Source organism: Lampris incognitus, chromosome 13, assembly GCF_029633865.1.
Source record: "Lampris incognitus isolate fLamInc1 chromosome 13, fLamInc1.hap2, whole genome shotgun sequence".
Classification (NCBI taxonomy): Eukaryota; Metazoa; Chordata; class Actinopteri; order Lampriformes; family Lampridae; genus Lampris; species Lampris incognitus.
In genome coordinates this window covers 27,373,413-27,388,553 of record NC_079223.1, presented here as the reverse complement: position 1 = coordinate 27,388,553, position 15,141 = coordinate 27,373,413, and the positions used below count along the sequence as shown (strand labels likewise).

The window sequence follows — 15,141 nt, the reverse complement described above, 5'->3', positions numbered from 1 at the left end:
ATTTTAGTAGAGATAACTCAAAATCCGGAATCAATTTAAGTGCCATTTCAGATTGCAAACCTTTTTACTAGAGGTTCCTATAGTTTAAAAATCACACTTTCCATCCCTCTCTAGTAGACTGAGCAAACTGGTCTTGTTTGTTTCTGCTCGATTTGCTGGGTTATTTTACCTACCCAAACACTGGGTTGAGCCTGTTGAACTAATTTTCCATGGTAGTGGGTAGTTTCTGTGCAGCCCAGCTGCTGGGTCATTCTCAGTGACAATTGAAAACCATCCTCCTCTCTTTCACAACTACCGTGTAGCTGCCACTGGGTACCTACCCAGTGGCTAGGTCACTTTAACCCAACTGCTGGCTTATCTGCATCTTATAAAAAGCTTAGTTTTGTCAGAGCGGTCTTTTCAACTCCTCTCCTACAGCAGTCCTCCACGTCTACTACACAGTAAATTCCCCAGTGTACAATATGCAGTGTCAAAGTACATGGACTCTTTCAGAGTTATTACAACAACAGCTTGAAGATGCCCCCCAGTGTTGGTGAAATTTTTCATAGTTAAAACACAAGGTGTAAGAAGTATATTGCAAAGTCTCGCCCACCTTCTTCTTGTTTCAAACTGACCAGAATTTTCACGACGCAATTTTCTTCATGTCGAAAGACTGCAGTAAGTTCTCCTAATTAACTATTAAGACAATTATTTGACATTTAAAAAAAGCAGCATTTTAGAATAACTTTGTATAAAATTGGTGTATTCACAAAACCTGACTACTGTAGTTTGTCATTTTAATCAACGTTCAGGAGGCAAAATAATTAATGAGTGATTTTAATGACAAAGCACTTGTTTAAAAATCAATAGAAAACTTCATGCAACAACAAGGTTACAGTTAAACTGTAACCGGAACTAGGACAGTAATTGATTATAGTTACGTAAGAGACACTGATCTTAAAAAAGTTTAATGTGCAAATAATGTCCACATACTACAGCTACCATGAATGTATTTCTGTGGATTTCTTAATTGATAACTAGGGCCTGCAACATTCTATGCAAAAGTAGGTTTCGCATATTTCGCACTTTTGTGAAAAAGCGGCACCTACTGGCCGATGGTGCCAAATTTTGCAATGAGCCTCAGTGGGACTTGGGGAAACTATTAAGCCGAGTTTCGTGTTAATAGCACTGATTGTTGCAGAGATATGCAAAACTTCCTGTTTTGACTGCAACCTAGAGGAAGTTGTTCCATTATAACTTTTGTGTTTTTTGGGAGTTAGTTTTATGCTGATTGGACTTACAACATAACACAAGTTTGAAAAAGTAGGTTTTACATATTTTCCAATTTTGTGAAAAAGCTCTACCTAATGGCCGATTGGTGAAAAGTTTGCACAGAGCCTCAGTGAGACATGGGAAACTACTGAGCCCAATTTTGTGTAAATAGGACTGACTGTTGCCGAGATATGCAATGCTTCCTTTTTTGTCAGCAACCTAGAGGAAGTTGCTCCTTTATAAATTCCGAAATTTTTTGATTTTCAAACTCTTAATAACTTTTGATTACAAGGGTTCATAGATTCTAGGTGCAAAGTTTCATGCAGATCAGACTTACAGCCTAGGAGGAGTTCGAAAAAAAGGTTTCGCATATCTTGCAATTTTTTGAAAAAAATAAACTTGATAGGCAGAAAAGGACGTGGGCAATATCTCAAGAGTCAGCTCATTCCAGGGAATGCATACATATACAAAACAAGAAGTTTGAAAAAGTAGGTTTTGCATATTTAGCAATTTTTGGTCAAAGTGCAACCTAGAGGCCGACTGGTGAAAATTTTGCACAGAGCCTCAGTGAAACATGGGAAACTACTGAGCCGAGTTTTGTGTAAATAGCAGTGATTGTTGCTGAGATATTCAACACTTCCTATTTTGACTGCAACCTAGAGGACGTTGTTCCTTTATAATTTTCAATTTTTTTGATTTAGCCAAACTCTTAACCTTCTATGTCTTCTATGTTAAGTACACTGAGAGAGCCATGAAACTGGAGTCAAATTCCATATATGTGCTAACCTACATGACCAATGAAATCAGACTCTTATAATAAAATTTGATCATGACGGCACAAAGTTTCATACATAGACATACAGCCTAGGAGCAGTTTAAAAAAGCAGATTTTGCATATTTCGCAATTTTGAAGAAAAAAATTATAAGCATGAATGAAAGTGGCCTACATTCCGAGATTCAGCTCAATTCAGGGAAAGCATGCTATTAAGGTTTTTGAATGTGCGATGTACAATGTGGAGTTACTAGCCAAAAGGCCCTTACCTTGATTACAGCACAACCTGCTGGTGGACATGTGTCCTTTTTGGTGTCTGACGTGTGCACTCCTATATATCTTCCCGGAAAGTTTCACGTACATAACATTTACAAAGTATTCTGCGGTACCACATTTACTGATGGGAGAAAAAAAAAAAAACAACTAGACCTACAGGCAGGTATTAACGGGGTCAAAGCCCCCCCCCCGTACAAGTCACACCCAGCAGCGCGGAGTCCATGCAAGTTGAACCTGCAGGCCCATGGAGCTGATACAAGCTGCAAGCTGAGAGCAGCACAGTGGGGGGGGGGGGCACTTAAAGAAGGAGTTTAAAGGTGTTGAAAAGTGAGTTTAAGTAGCTGCAGTACGAGTGCCATATATCATTTGTATTGGTACACGTATAGGGTGAAAGTGCAATAATGAGAAAGAAGAAGAAAGAAAGCCACTTTATTGTCATTGTATTGACTACAATGAAAATTGTTCTCTGCATTTAATCCACCCTATTGTATAGGAGCAGTGGGCAGCTGCAGCACCCAGAAACCAATTCCAGTTCTTCTTTCCATTGCCTTGGTCAGGGGTACAGGCAGGAGTATTAACCCTAACATGCATGTCTTGAGGCATGGTGGCACAGTGATTAGTGCGGTCACCTCACAGCAAAAAGGTCCTGGGTTCGAACCCCAGGGTTGCCTAACCTTGGGGGGTCATCCTGGGTCGTCCTCTGTGTGGAATTTGCATGTTCTCCCCGTGCCTGCGTGGGTTTCCTCTGGGTGCTCCAGTTTTCTCCCACAGTCTAAAGAAATGTAGGTCAGGTGATTCAGCCATACTAAATTGTCCCTGGGTGTGAATGTGTCGGTGTGGTGGTCTGGCAGCCTGTCCAGGGTGTCTCCCCACCTGCCGCCCAATGACTACTGGGATAGGCTCCAGCATCCGCAACCCCAATTGGGATAAGCGGCTTGGATAATGGATGTATGGATGCATGTCTTGAAGTGTCACACAGGAAGTGTTAAAGTTTCAATGACAAGGCCAATAGGTTTTGTGAATTGTCAGGTGTTTGAAGGTGAAGCTGTCATTGTATTTTTTTTTGTTGTAATTTTTCTAATCTAGCAAAAATACATAAACGGCAAATGAAGTATTAGAAATGTGTAGACACCTAAAATAAAATATTTAATGTAGCTAGATAGGTAATGTAGATGTATAATGAACAAAAGTGATTTTACCTAAAGTAATTGTTAACTTATGGAAATAATGTTTAGTGGTTGTGCTGTATTCATGTGGTTAAAGTTTGTTATTAAAGGTAAATTGGATCAGTGGAATCCACAAAAAAAAAAAAAAAAGTTTGGTAAATAAGTAAGTAGTTTTGATGTAATTTCCATAAATTCTACCCTGGGCTTGCACAATACTTTAATGGTAAGGCTTAACTTTAGTCAAAGCAGTGGTGTCATTTTTAAAAAAAATCTCTGGCCAAGCATATGTAGCCTGAAGCCGAGTGACATACGTAGAAAAGCTTATAATTCAAGATTTTAAAGCCACTGCCATATCAAAAATTGATATTGACCTTTCTTTATAGAAGATGGAAAAATATACTGAGGCTCCACTAACAAGATCAAATTTTTCTCTGAAGGTCTGTTTACATAACATTTACGGTCTAGATGCAGACATAACAGACCTAAAACATGATCACAGGATATTGGATGCTGACATCATTTGTATTACAGAAACATGGTTACAACACAATGCACCACATATTAATATTACAATGCCGGGATGGACATTTCATTATAAAGTCAGGTCTCAATCATACAGCAACATGGCAATCTTCTCTGGTTTACAGAAACAAAAACATGGTGGTGTTCACATCTATCACAAAAACCACATTATTTGTAACATTCTAGATGTGCTATGTAGTCACTTGGAAGCCATGTTTAATGTTCAGCTTATGAACCATAATTTCATAGTGCTGTATAGACTGCCATCATACAAAATTGGCCAATTAAAAAAAACCCTGACTACTATAGTTCGTAATTTTAATCAAATTTAAGGCGACAAAAATAATGGGTGATTTTAATAACACACTTGTACTGAAATCAATAGAAAAAGTCATGCAACAACATGGTTACAGTCAAATTGTAACCACAACAGAAAATAGGGGAATAATTGATCACATTTACATAAAGGACATTGATCCTGAAATTGTTAATGTGCAAATAATGTCCACACACTACAGCTACCACGAATGTATTTCTTACAATTTACAGTTACAATTATACGTCATGAAGATGGCACCGGGGATGGCAGCCTTGCTACAGCCCTCTCTAATACCTTTTTAGTTTTTATTTATTCTCCATGTGTCTGATTATTCAAACCCGATTACTTACACTAGAGAAGAACTGCTTAACATTAGGCAGTTAACTCCAGATAGATTTTCACAAACCCACAAAGTGTTTTGGAGATTTTAGTTGGAGGAACAGTGGCTCTCTGTGAGACATGGAGGCGACGCAGATGGGGGAAGTGGGCTGGTGTGTTGGTGAGGCTCCGACAGTGGGGATTTTGATCTGCACTCCCAGCGATTCACCTGGCGAATCTCGGCTCCATACCCAACAAAATGGATGAGCCGATTGTCCTCAATGGGATGAACAAGGACTTTGCACGTTCTGCTGCCTTTTGTTTCACTGAAACCTAGCACAGCGAATCCACCCCCAACAGCGGACTATATCTCCGGGGCTTCCGCCTACACCGAGTGGATCACGTAACAGTCAAAGAAGGTTGAATCAGTTCATCTGGATACAATATTTATTGACAGATACGTTTCATTACTTAACTAAGAGACATCTTCAGTCTAAACTGACTGCAGGTATCCATACCCCTTATAAACAGTACAGTTGCAAACATTCCCAAATCCTCTGTGAACAGTACACATGGCCATTGAAACTCTAGTTAATGGTCACACTCATATTTGTATATGAAACTAGTCGTTGGTTTCAGTCGTTATGATGGTGTCCTATCCAGGGACACCACCTAGCCATTGGTTCAGATTTGTGGACGACACATGGGTTAAAATTAAATCTCATGATGTACCACATTTCACCGACCACATTAACTCTGTGGACAACCACATCAAGTTCACCAGGGAGGATGTGAAAAATTACAGGTTAGCCTTCTTAGACTGTGAAATTGCAATTGGTGATGGGGGACATTTGATTGTTGATGTTTACCATAAACCAACACATACTGAACAGTACTTAAGGTTTGACTCTCATCATCCACTGGACCACAAACTAGGAGTCATCAGGACGCTGTAACACTGAGCTGAAAACGTCCCCTAGACACAGCGCCCAGGAAAGGGGAGAAATCCAACATTAAACAGGCCTTTGTTAAGGCCATCTATGTTGAGGGAATGACCATCCCTTAACCGAGGGTGGGGGGGCTCAGAGTACATCTATCACCATCTTACAATGCTGTGATTGCAAACATTCCCAAATCCTCTGTGAATAGTACACATGGCCATTGAAACTGTAGTTAATGGTCATGCCCATATTTGCATATGAAACTGATCATTGGTTTCGGTCGTTATGCCACTGTATTGTTTATAAGGGTGGGGATACCTGCAGCCAGTTTTGACTGAAGAGGTCACTTAGATGAGTAATGAAACATTATCTGTCAATAAACGTATCCAGATGAACTGATTCAACCTTATTTGACCCCCCCTTTTCTCCCCCAGTTGTACCTGGCCAATTACCCCACTCTCCGAGCCATCCCGGTCGCTGCTCCACCCACTCTGCCAAGCTGAAGAGGGCTGCAGACTACCACATACCTCCTCCAATACATGTGGAGTCGCCAGCCGCTTCTTTTCATCTGACAGTGAGGAGTTTCGTCAGGGGGACACAGCACGTGGGAGGATCGCGCTGTTCCCCCCCCAAGTTCCCCGTCCCCCCCTGAACAGGCAACAGGCGCCTCGACTGACCAGAGGAGGCGCTAATGCAGCGACCAGGACACATACCCACATCCGGCTTCCCACCCACAGACATGGCCAATTGTGTCTGCAGGGATGCCGGCCAAGCCGGAGGTAACACGGGGATTCGAACTGCCGATCCCCATGTTGGTAGGCAACAGAACAGACTGCTTCGCTACCCGGACGCCCTTCTTTGATTTTCTTACCTGGATTATTGAGCATGCATAAAGACATTACTCCACAGATGACACAATTCTTGGATTAGTTATTTTAGTTAGTAACACTGCTACCCCCCCCTCTCTAAAGTTGGTGCCACGGCTGAGTACATATGACCTCTCCCTCCACCACCCCCAGTCTATCTCATTAGTTTGGTCACTATGAGTTTCCTGCAGAAAAACCACATCTATCTCTTTCTGCTTCACAACCTCAGCCACTAAAGCTCTCTTACGTCTGTCCCTCCCACCATTAACGTTAAGAGATCCAACCCAAGCCACTGCATGAGATGGGTAGAACAGAGAAAAAGATAAAAACAGACCGGCATGAGCCAGAAAAAAAAATAATAAAGCACCCTGTCATGCACGATCATAATTTATTTCATAACTTTTGTCCTTCTTAGTTTTCCATTTTGCTGCCTTTCTCAAGGCTGTGATGCGTTTAAGTCGAAAATGTTTTTTCTCATCAAGCAGCTGAAAAACCAACCAGTTTCTGCAGATGACCAACAGTCCTAATGAACTTCTCTGTATCATTAAAATAATCTTTTACTTTTGCCGACTTCTCAAAAGTTTCATCCAAAAAACATTTTGTCCTCCAGAGAATAAAGATCTGTGGTGCGGTTTTGACACACTATCAGACTCCGAATCGTAATCCATGTCCTCAGCCTCACCTGTTATCTAGCTACTGGCTATCTCCTCCAAACTCTCAGTATTTCCTTCAGTAGGCCTTCCTCCACCCTTCACACTCTGTCCCTCACCACTGAACACATCCTCAGTCCCTGCTGAGCTGCTGGATGCAGCCACCTGTTCGACTGTGAGTGTTTCTGCAAGCTCTGCCCCCGGCTCCGAGGCCAGAGGCTGAGAGCCTATTTCCTCATCTACAACCGGTGGAGCGGACTGTTCCTCCAACTGACTCCATTCTCCTCTCCCCACCTTGGAGACATTATTGGTGGGTGGGATGTTAGCACCAGCGGTATTTGCCTCCGCTTGCTCTCTATGCGAATATGCGAACTGCTTATAGCTGACATCACCACACTCCAAACATTTCAACTGCCCTGAACTAGAATACACCATGTACAAGCCATAACCATGTTTAACTCTAAGGAACCCTCCAAACTCTGTCAGAGAGTCCAAAAACATAAACACCTGTCTCCTGAGTGACTGAACATGTTTTACCTTCGGATCTGTACATCTGAGACTGACAGTTTCGAACGCAATTGCAAATTTACCAAACCCCCACAGCTCATTTTCCAACAGTTCATCGGAGATAAATGGCGGAACACCCAACACTGTGATTCTGGTAGAGGGAGCCAACAATGGGGAAACAGCAGTATAGATATCCTTGATAACTACACCACTCTCAATCATCTCAATAACATGATGCTCCTCCTTCAAAAGTATCACCACAGCCTTGTTCATCCTGGGAGCAAACAGTAGATTGCCATGCCCAACTTGCTCTCCTACAGCCAACAAAACCTCCTCCACCATCTCTGGCAGGACTATCTGAATCCCGTGATGGATGGATGGATGGATGGATGGAGGCAGTGTCTCGGAGGATGCCATTCCTCCTGAAAAAAAAACCCGACAAAACTACTGAACACATGGTAAAAAAGTGGTAAGAATGTTTTCCTGATCATGCATATAGCACAAATGATGAATACAGGGGAAAATCCAGAAGAAAAAAAATAGAGCAAACAATTCAAACTCCACGCCAATCTCACATTCACCACCCAACCTCCCAGCATGCAGTGCAGTGAGAGACAAAGTGAAACAGGGAGAAAGCGAGAGAGGGGAGAGAGAGACTGGACTGGAAAGTCCCTAGGGAGAAAGGAATGACTGGGTACATTCTTTCACCGTCTCAATCAGAAGAGGGAGAGAGAGCTTCCTTTTCTTCAGAGAGAGGGAGAGAGGGTCTTTTTTTCACTAGGCTCACTGTGTCTCTCTCTGCACAGTTCTAACCACACACACTGAACAGAGTGGTGCCTGCACACACACACACACACACACACACATCCCAACCCCCTTCTTCAAAGTCACACAGGGTCACACAGGTCCACACATCCACACCTGGGTGCTGACCAGTACTACAGTCTTCTACTCTTGGTTAAAGGGAGCTGACCAGTACAACCAGTCTTCTACTGTTGGTCACTGAGCATTTCAAGAGCATGTAAACGGTTTAAGTTGAGAGAATTTTTACTCATTGACTTTTCCATCTGGTCTCAGGATTATACCAGTCAACCCTCAAAGAGCAACTGTGAAACGTTAACTTCCCATTGGCTTTAATGATGAGCAGTTATAAAATCCAGACTAAAAACTGTCCAACAGTCAGGCGGAGAAGCGTCTAACAGATATAAACCAGACACGGAAATTCTGCTTGCTAACTGACATTATCAATCAATCATTTATTAATGACCACACAACCGAGGTCGGTGGAATATGCTTTCGGTACTGCATGGTGGGAAGCACAATTCAACAGTGCTAGTTAGTAACACCAAACATAGGCAGATATCAACATAACATTAGATACAATAACAAGCACAACAGACAATATTCACACTGCCACAAGACAAAATTCACCGACAATACTTATTGATACTGATATAAGATTGATACCAGAGTTTTAAGTGCAGGTACATCTGTCAGGGTTAGTGAGAAGTGTTCAGAGTCCTTATTAACTGTCCCCAAAACCAGATGATTTGGTGGGCAGGGACCTATAGCGCCTCCTAGAGAGCATCGACTGGAAGAGATGGTGAGCAGGGTGAGAGAGGTCAGCGATTTTTTTGTTTGTTTTTTTGCTCTTTTGATTGTGTGTTTGTCATGTATGATTCAACTGATGGGAGGGGGATGCCAATAATCTTGGATGATTTAGTGACTATGCGCTGCAGTTTTTTGTGTGTGGTGACTGTCTGCTGCCATACAAAACCGTTATGGATGAGGTGAGTATGCTTTCAATGACGGCTTTGTAAACCTAAAGGAGGAGGCTTTGTTTTACTTTGAATTTCTTGAGGTGTCAGGTAAAAGCAGTCTTTGCTGGGCTTCTCTGGTAATCTGGACTGCATTGATGTTCTATCTGAGTGTGTTGCTGATATGTGTGCCAAGAAACATGAATGAGTCAGTGATGGTTATGGGTTCTCCTGAGAGGTGCATGGGGGTTTTGGGGAGGGGCTGTGCCTGAAATCTACAATGAGTTCTTGTGTTTTAGATGTTATGAGCTGGAGGTTATTATTAAGGCACCAAGTGACTGCTTGGGTTCCCTGCTCACAGTATCAGTTTTCGTTGTTGGTTCTAAGTCCAATTTCGGTTGTGTCATCTGCATATTCAAGATTGGTGACTGAGCTGAGGTGGGACGTGAAGTGGTTAGTGTAGGGAGAAGAGCCAGGGTGAGAGGACATAACCCTGAGGGGTGTCTGTGCTGAGGGCGAGATGAAAGGCTATTCATCTTTTTTCTATTTACACCCCCCCCCCCAAACAGGTGCCCCGACCGACCAGAGGAGGCATTAGTGCCAGGACACATACCCACACCCGGCTTCCCACCCGCAGACACAGCCAATTGTGTCTGTAGGGACGCCCGACCAAGCCGGAGGTAACACGGGGATTCGAACCGGCGATCCCCGTGTTGGTAGGCAACGGGATAGACTGCAACGCCACCCGGACGCCCCGAAAGGTTATTCATCTTAACCCTCGGTTGCCTTCTCCACAGGAAGCTCCAGATCCAGCAGCATATGCAGGGGTGAATATTTATGTCCAACAGTTTATTGAAAGTATTGACCGGGTTCATTGTATTGAAGGCCAAACTGAAGTCGATGAATAGTTATGTTGTCTTCAGGTCATCCTCACAACTTTCTCCTAAAGGTCAGGGGTCATAAATTGGGTTTAAGTGGTTTTGGTTGGTGGTTATTGTGAATTGTTACATGTTTGTATGTCTGTAAACCTGTCAGTTGTGCTGCTGCCTTTCTTGGCCAGGACACTTTTGTATGAGATTTTGAATCTCAATGAGTCTTTTCCTCTTTAAATAAATAAATAATAATAATAATAATTTATATATATAGAGATGTAGGAAAAAACCTCTCAATACACCGCAGTACAAGCTTGTTTCGTGCGTTGCGCACTCATCAAATGCTAATATATATATATATATACACACACTCACTGGCCACTTTATTAGGCATACCTGTCCAACTGCTCGTTAACGCAAATTTCTAATCAGCCAATCACATGGCAGCAACTCAATGCATTTAGGCATGTAAACATGGTCAAGACGATCTGCTGCAGTTCAAACCGAGCATCAGAATGGGGAAGAAAGGTGATTTAAGTGACTTTGAACGTGGCATGGTTGTTGGTGCCAGACGGGCTGGTCTGAGTATTTCAGAAACTGCTGATCTACTGGGATTTTCACGCACAACCATCTCTAGGGTTTACAGAGAATGGTCCGAAAAAGAGAAAATATCCAGTGAGCGGCAGTTCTGTGGGCGAAAATGCCTTGTTGATGCCAGAGGTCAGAGGAGAATGGCCAGACTGGTTCAAGCTGACAGAAAGGCAACAGTAACTCAAATAACCACTCATTACAACCGAGGTATGCAGAAGAGCATCTCTGAACGCACATCACGTCGAACCTTGAGGCAATGGGCTACAGCAGCAGAAGACCACACCGGGTGCCACTCCTGTCAGCTAAGAACAGGAACCTGAGGCTACAATTCGCACAGGCTCACCAAAATTGGACAATAGAAGATTGGAAAAACGTTGCCTGGTCTGATGAGTCTCGATTTCTGCTGCGACATTCGGATGGTAGGGTCAGAATTTGGCGTCAACAACATGAAAGCATGGATCCATCCTGTCTTGTATCAACGGTTCAGGCTGGTGGTGGTGGTGTAATGGTGTGGGGGATATTTTCTTGGCACACTTTGGGCCCCTTAGTATCAATTGAGCATCGTGTCAACGCCACAGCCTACCTGAGTATTGTTGCTGACCATGTCCATCCCTTTATGACCACAGTGTTCCCATCTTCTGATGGCTACTTCCAGCAGGATAACGTGCCATGTCATAAAGCTCGAATCATCTCAGACTGGTTTCTTGAACATGACAATGAGTTCACTGTACTCAAATGGCCTCCACAGTCACCAGATCTCAATCCAATAGAGCACCTTTGGGATGTGGTGGACCGGGAGATTCGCATCATGGATGTGCAGCCGACAAATCTGCAGCAACTGCGTGATGCTATCATGTCAATATGGACCAAACTCTCTGAGGAATGTTTCCAGTACCTTGTTGAATCTATGCCACGAAGGATTAAGGCAGTTCTGAAGGCAAAAGGGGGTCCAACCCGGTACTAGCAAGGTATACCAAATAAAGTGGCCAGTGAGTGTATATATATAAAACATCAAAATGGACAATGATAGTAAGGCTGTTTCTGGATGCTTCTGTTCTTCCTGCAGAGAAATTAAACACTGAGGATTGCTCTGCTGTGACAAACTGAAGAAGAAGAAGAAGAAGAGAGGATGAGTATGGTTGTGGGGTGCGGTTTAACGTCAGCTGGAACCAGAGAGGGAGCAGTGGTTCGTGGGAGACCAGACGTTTCTGTTAGTAGGGAGGCTGATTAGCGATCAGCCTCAGGTGTGCTTGTATACCGCAGTGAAGCTGGGTCCTGGGCGGACACTGTCGAGGACAGGGCGGAACACAGGATGAGAGAAAGAGAAAAGGGAGCTGAATGCAGCTCTGCAAGAAGAGACGAGCATCAGAGCGCACTGGCCCGTGCGGAGTGAGACTGACTGACTTGACTGACTTTATATAAAAGCCTGTGTTACTGTCTCAACCGTGTCCTCTTTCCATCCAAACCCCTCCAGTGGCAACAGCGTTGTAACAATGAACATTACAGGAAGTTGATCAATCAGTTTTGTTCATCATGTGTGCACATGCACGTGTCAATCAAATCAAATTGTAAAACTGACACAGTTTGATTTGAAAGTCAACGATGATTCCACAAGTTTTTGGCCACCAGCCTGACCCAAGACGTCGTAACTCAGAAAACCCACACTGTCAGACTGGTAATTACGACACTGACACCATCACGTGCAATATTTCAACCTCAACTTTCTCTTACCACCACACAGCGTGACTGGAGGAATTCATTTTCTGCACAAATTATTAAAAAAAAACTCGGAACAATTCACCACATAACAAAACACATGTTAATAAAACAGGAGGAAAATACAGTAGAGAAAAGCAGAAAATATCAGATGCAACTCAGATTCTACGTGAAGGCAGTTTCACAGCATTAAACCAAGTGATGCAAGTTTCAAACTGATTTATTGAAACTCAACGCCATGTTTACTCAAAGCCTGTGTATCCTTAAATTCTAAACTAAACTTTATGCTCAGTCTCTTCCACTACGGACAGGTATCGCCTCAGAATTTAACCTGCTGTCTAAACTGTTTCTCCTGAAAAGGTGGACCCCCCCCCCAATCCTTCATCTCAGTGGAAACCCTCCAAAAAGAGAAATGTAGCTCTCATTAAGTGACAGGCTGCTGGAGGGAGCAGATGTGACAGAGCCATGAGGAGGGTCTAAAGCCTCGTGTCATAAAATAACATTTCAGCTCAAGCTAACGTGAATGTGAAACAAAGATTTCACCGTGTACCTCCTTCAAACTGCCATTCACAGCTCCTCTGAGATGCTGGCAAGCCTCGCATCATCAGCAGCAGCAGCAGCAGCAGCAGCACCAGCAGCACCCTTTTCATTCACACACACACACACACACACACACACACACACACACACACACACACACACACACACACACACACACGGGTATTATGCCGGTGTTACGAACTGCATTATTCTCCAGACTGGGCGGAATTTTCTCACACATTCCCAGCAACGTTTAACGATTCATTCTTGAAATTAATCCGAGCAAATCTGATTTTCCCACATGAAGGGATTGATGTCGGGAACACCACGGCTTCCTTCAGCCGAGAGAAAATGACAGGTGCCCACAAACAGCGAAGCCGCTACAAACAGCAGATTTACGTCGCCAAAAAGACCCGACAGATTTTCTATCCATCACCAGAGGAAATGACCGTAATGCGGTCATTTTACCGGGGATCGGTAGCGGTAACCGACGCATTAACGGCCAGTAAAATACAAAAGGACATTTATTAAATACTGGACCCAGGCTGCCTGCGGCAAAGTCCGACTCTCTGAATGATTTACCGAGCTGGACACACTAATTATTTATCTATCCAGAAAAACCCTGAATCATGTCTGACAGAGGGACAAAACCAAGATAAACACATTGAAGGTGGATTTATTCGCTGATAATAAAACGGACGGGCTTGCTCTCTCCGCCGATCTGCTGGTTTTTCCGGCGGTGAACGTGGCCCAGTTCTGGGAAGGAGGACCGGACTGTTAATTGTCCAATATCTCAACCTTTACCATGAAAATACGACAATCCAAGTAAACAGAAACACAGCGAGGCTTACCTGTTCTGGTTTTGTGGCGGTGTTGGGAGCGAGCTGGACCGGCTCGGTGTGGACGAGAAGACGGGCCGGAATAAACTTTACTCCGGTCTTCCTCAGTACGGAGTCCGCGGTTCAGACCAAGAAGATCCGGTAAAAAAACAAAAAAGACCAGAAATAAACCGAACTGATGCAAACCGGAGACCCGCCGGGCTGCGGGGGGAACCAGCAGACACAACTTTGTCCGTAACTTGTAGATTTGTCTCCCTTGAAGGGGGAAAGTTGATCGCCTATCGCTGCCCGTCCATCGCCATCTTCCCGCGGGGCACGCTGGGTAATCCTCCGGAATCCCCACGCACGCGCGCCCTGACGTGAGCCTCCGCGCGCGGCAGGTGGGTTTATGACAATCCACATCCGGTCCGTCCAAACTTTACATCCGCTCCGAACAAGGAAACAGTCCGCGGAAAGAGTGACAGTACTGCCCTCATACTTACAGTTGTACTTTGTATATGCATTCAACTTTTGATAAGTAACTTTGTTTCCTTTACACTTCTATTACCTATCATCTGAGTACCAAGTCAAACACCCTCTGTGTGATCAGGCTTGAACAATAAAAGCGGACTTTACTTGACCTGACAGCTGGTCTTTGTGCATCTAACCAGAATAATCTGGGTTCTGTGGGGGTGGGGTGGGGGGTTAACTATAGACCATAACCAAAATGACCTACAGACACACCGGCAAACCAGTAAATACATAACTGTCTGGTGAATTACCGTCCTCATCAGTCTGAGGTCCTATTATGTTTCTATAAATATTGTAGCGAAGTTGCTACCACGTCAGAATTGTGCCAATTGTCCTGTTTTACCGATCAGGCACTGCGTGCAGATTGTCAGTTGTTATTAAATGTTTTGTAAGTGTTTTATGTGGTTTTATGTGTTTATGTGATTACTATTTGTTGTGGTGTAATTGCAGTTGTCATTCTGTTGTGTTGTGTAACCTTGTAACTGAAACCCTGAACAACTTTGTTGTTCGAGTTGATGAGCACCATGTATTGTGTCACATTTCGGTAAGTTCTTGTTTCTGTGTGAGTTCAATAAAGGGACTGCAAAGTTACCTTTATCGTTGTTTCTACGTTCGCCACTCTGGTGTCAGAAATGGTATTGCAACCAAATCGAAGATGGCAACGTCAAGAAGAAGCTTCGATGTAGAACTCCGGCAGATTGAGGACTTCATCGAGTGTCTGGAAAAAG

General features: G+C 43.6%; 1 protein-coding gene across 1 annotated transcript in view; it reads right to left on the bottom strand.

Moving 5' to 3' along the window:
* Window positions 1–14,206, bottom strand: part of tjap1 (tight junction associated protein 1 (peripheral)) — a 182,982-nt gene extending 168,776 nt beyond the window's left edge. Inside the window, 1 exon segment of the mRNA XM_056291823.1 lies at window positions 13,916–14,206. The gene's annotated coding sequence lies outside the window, so the exon portion shown is untranslated.
* Between the last annotated feature and the right edge of the window lie 935 nt (window positions 14,207–15,141).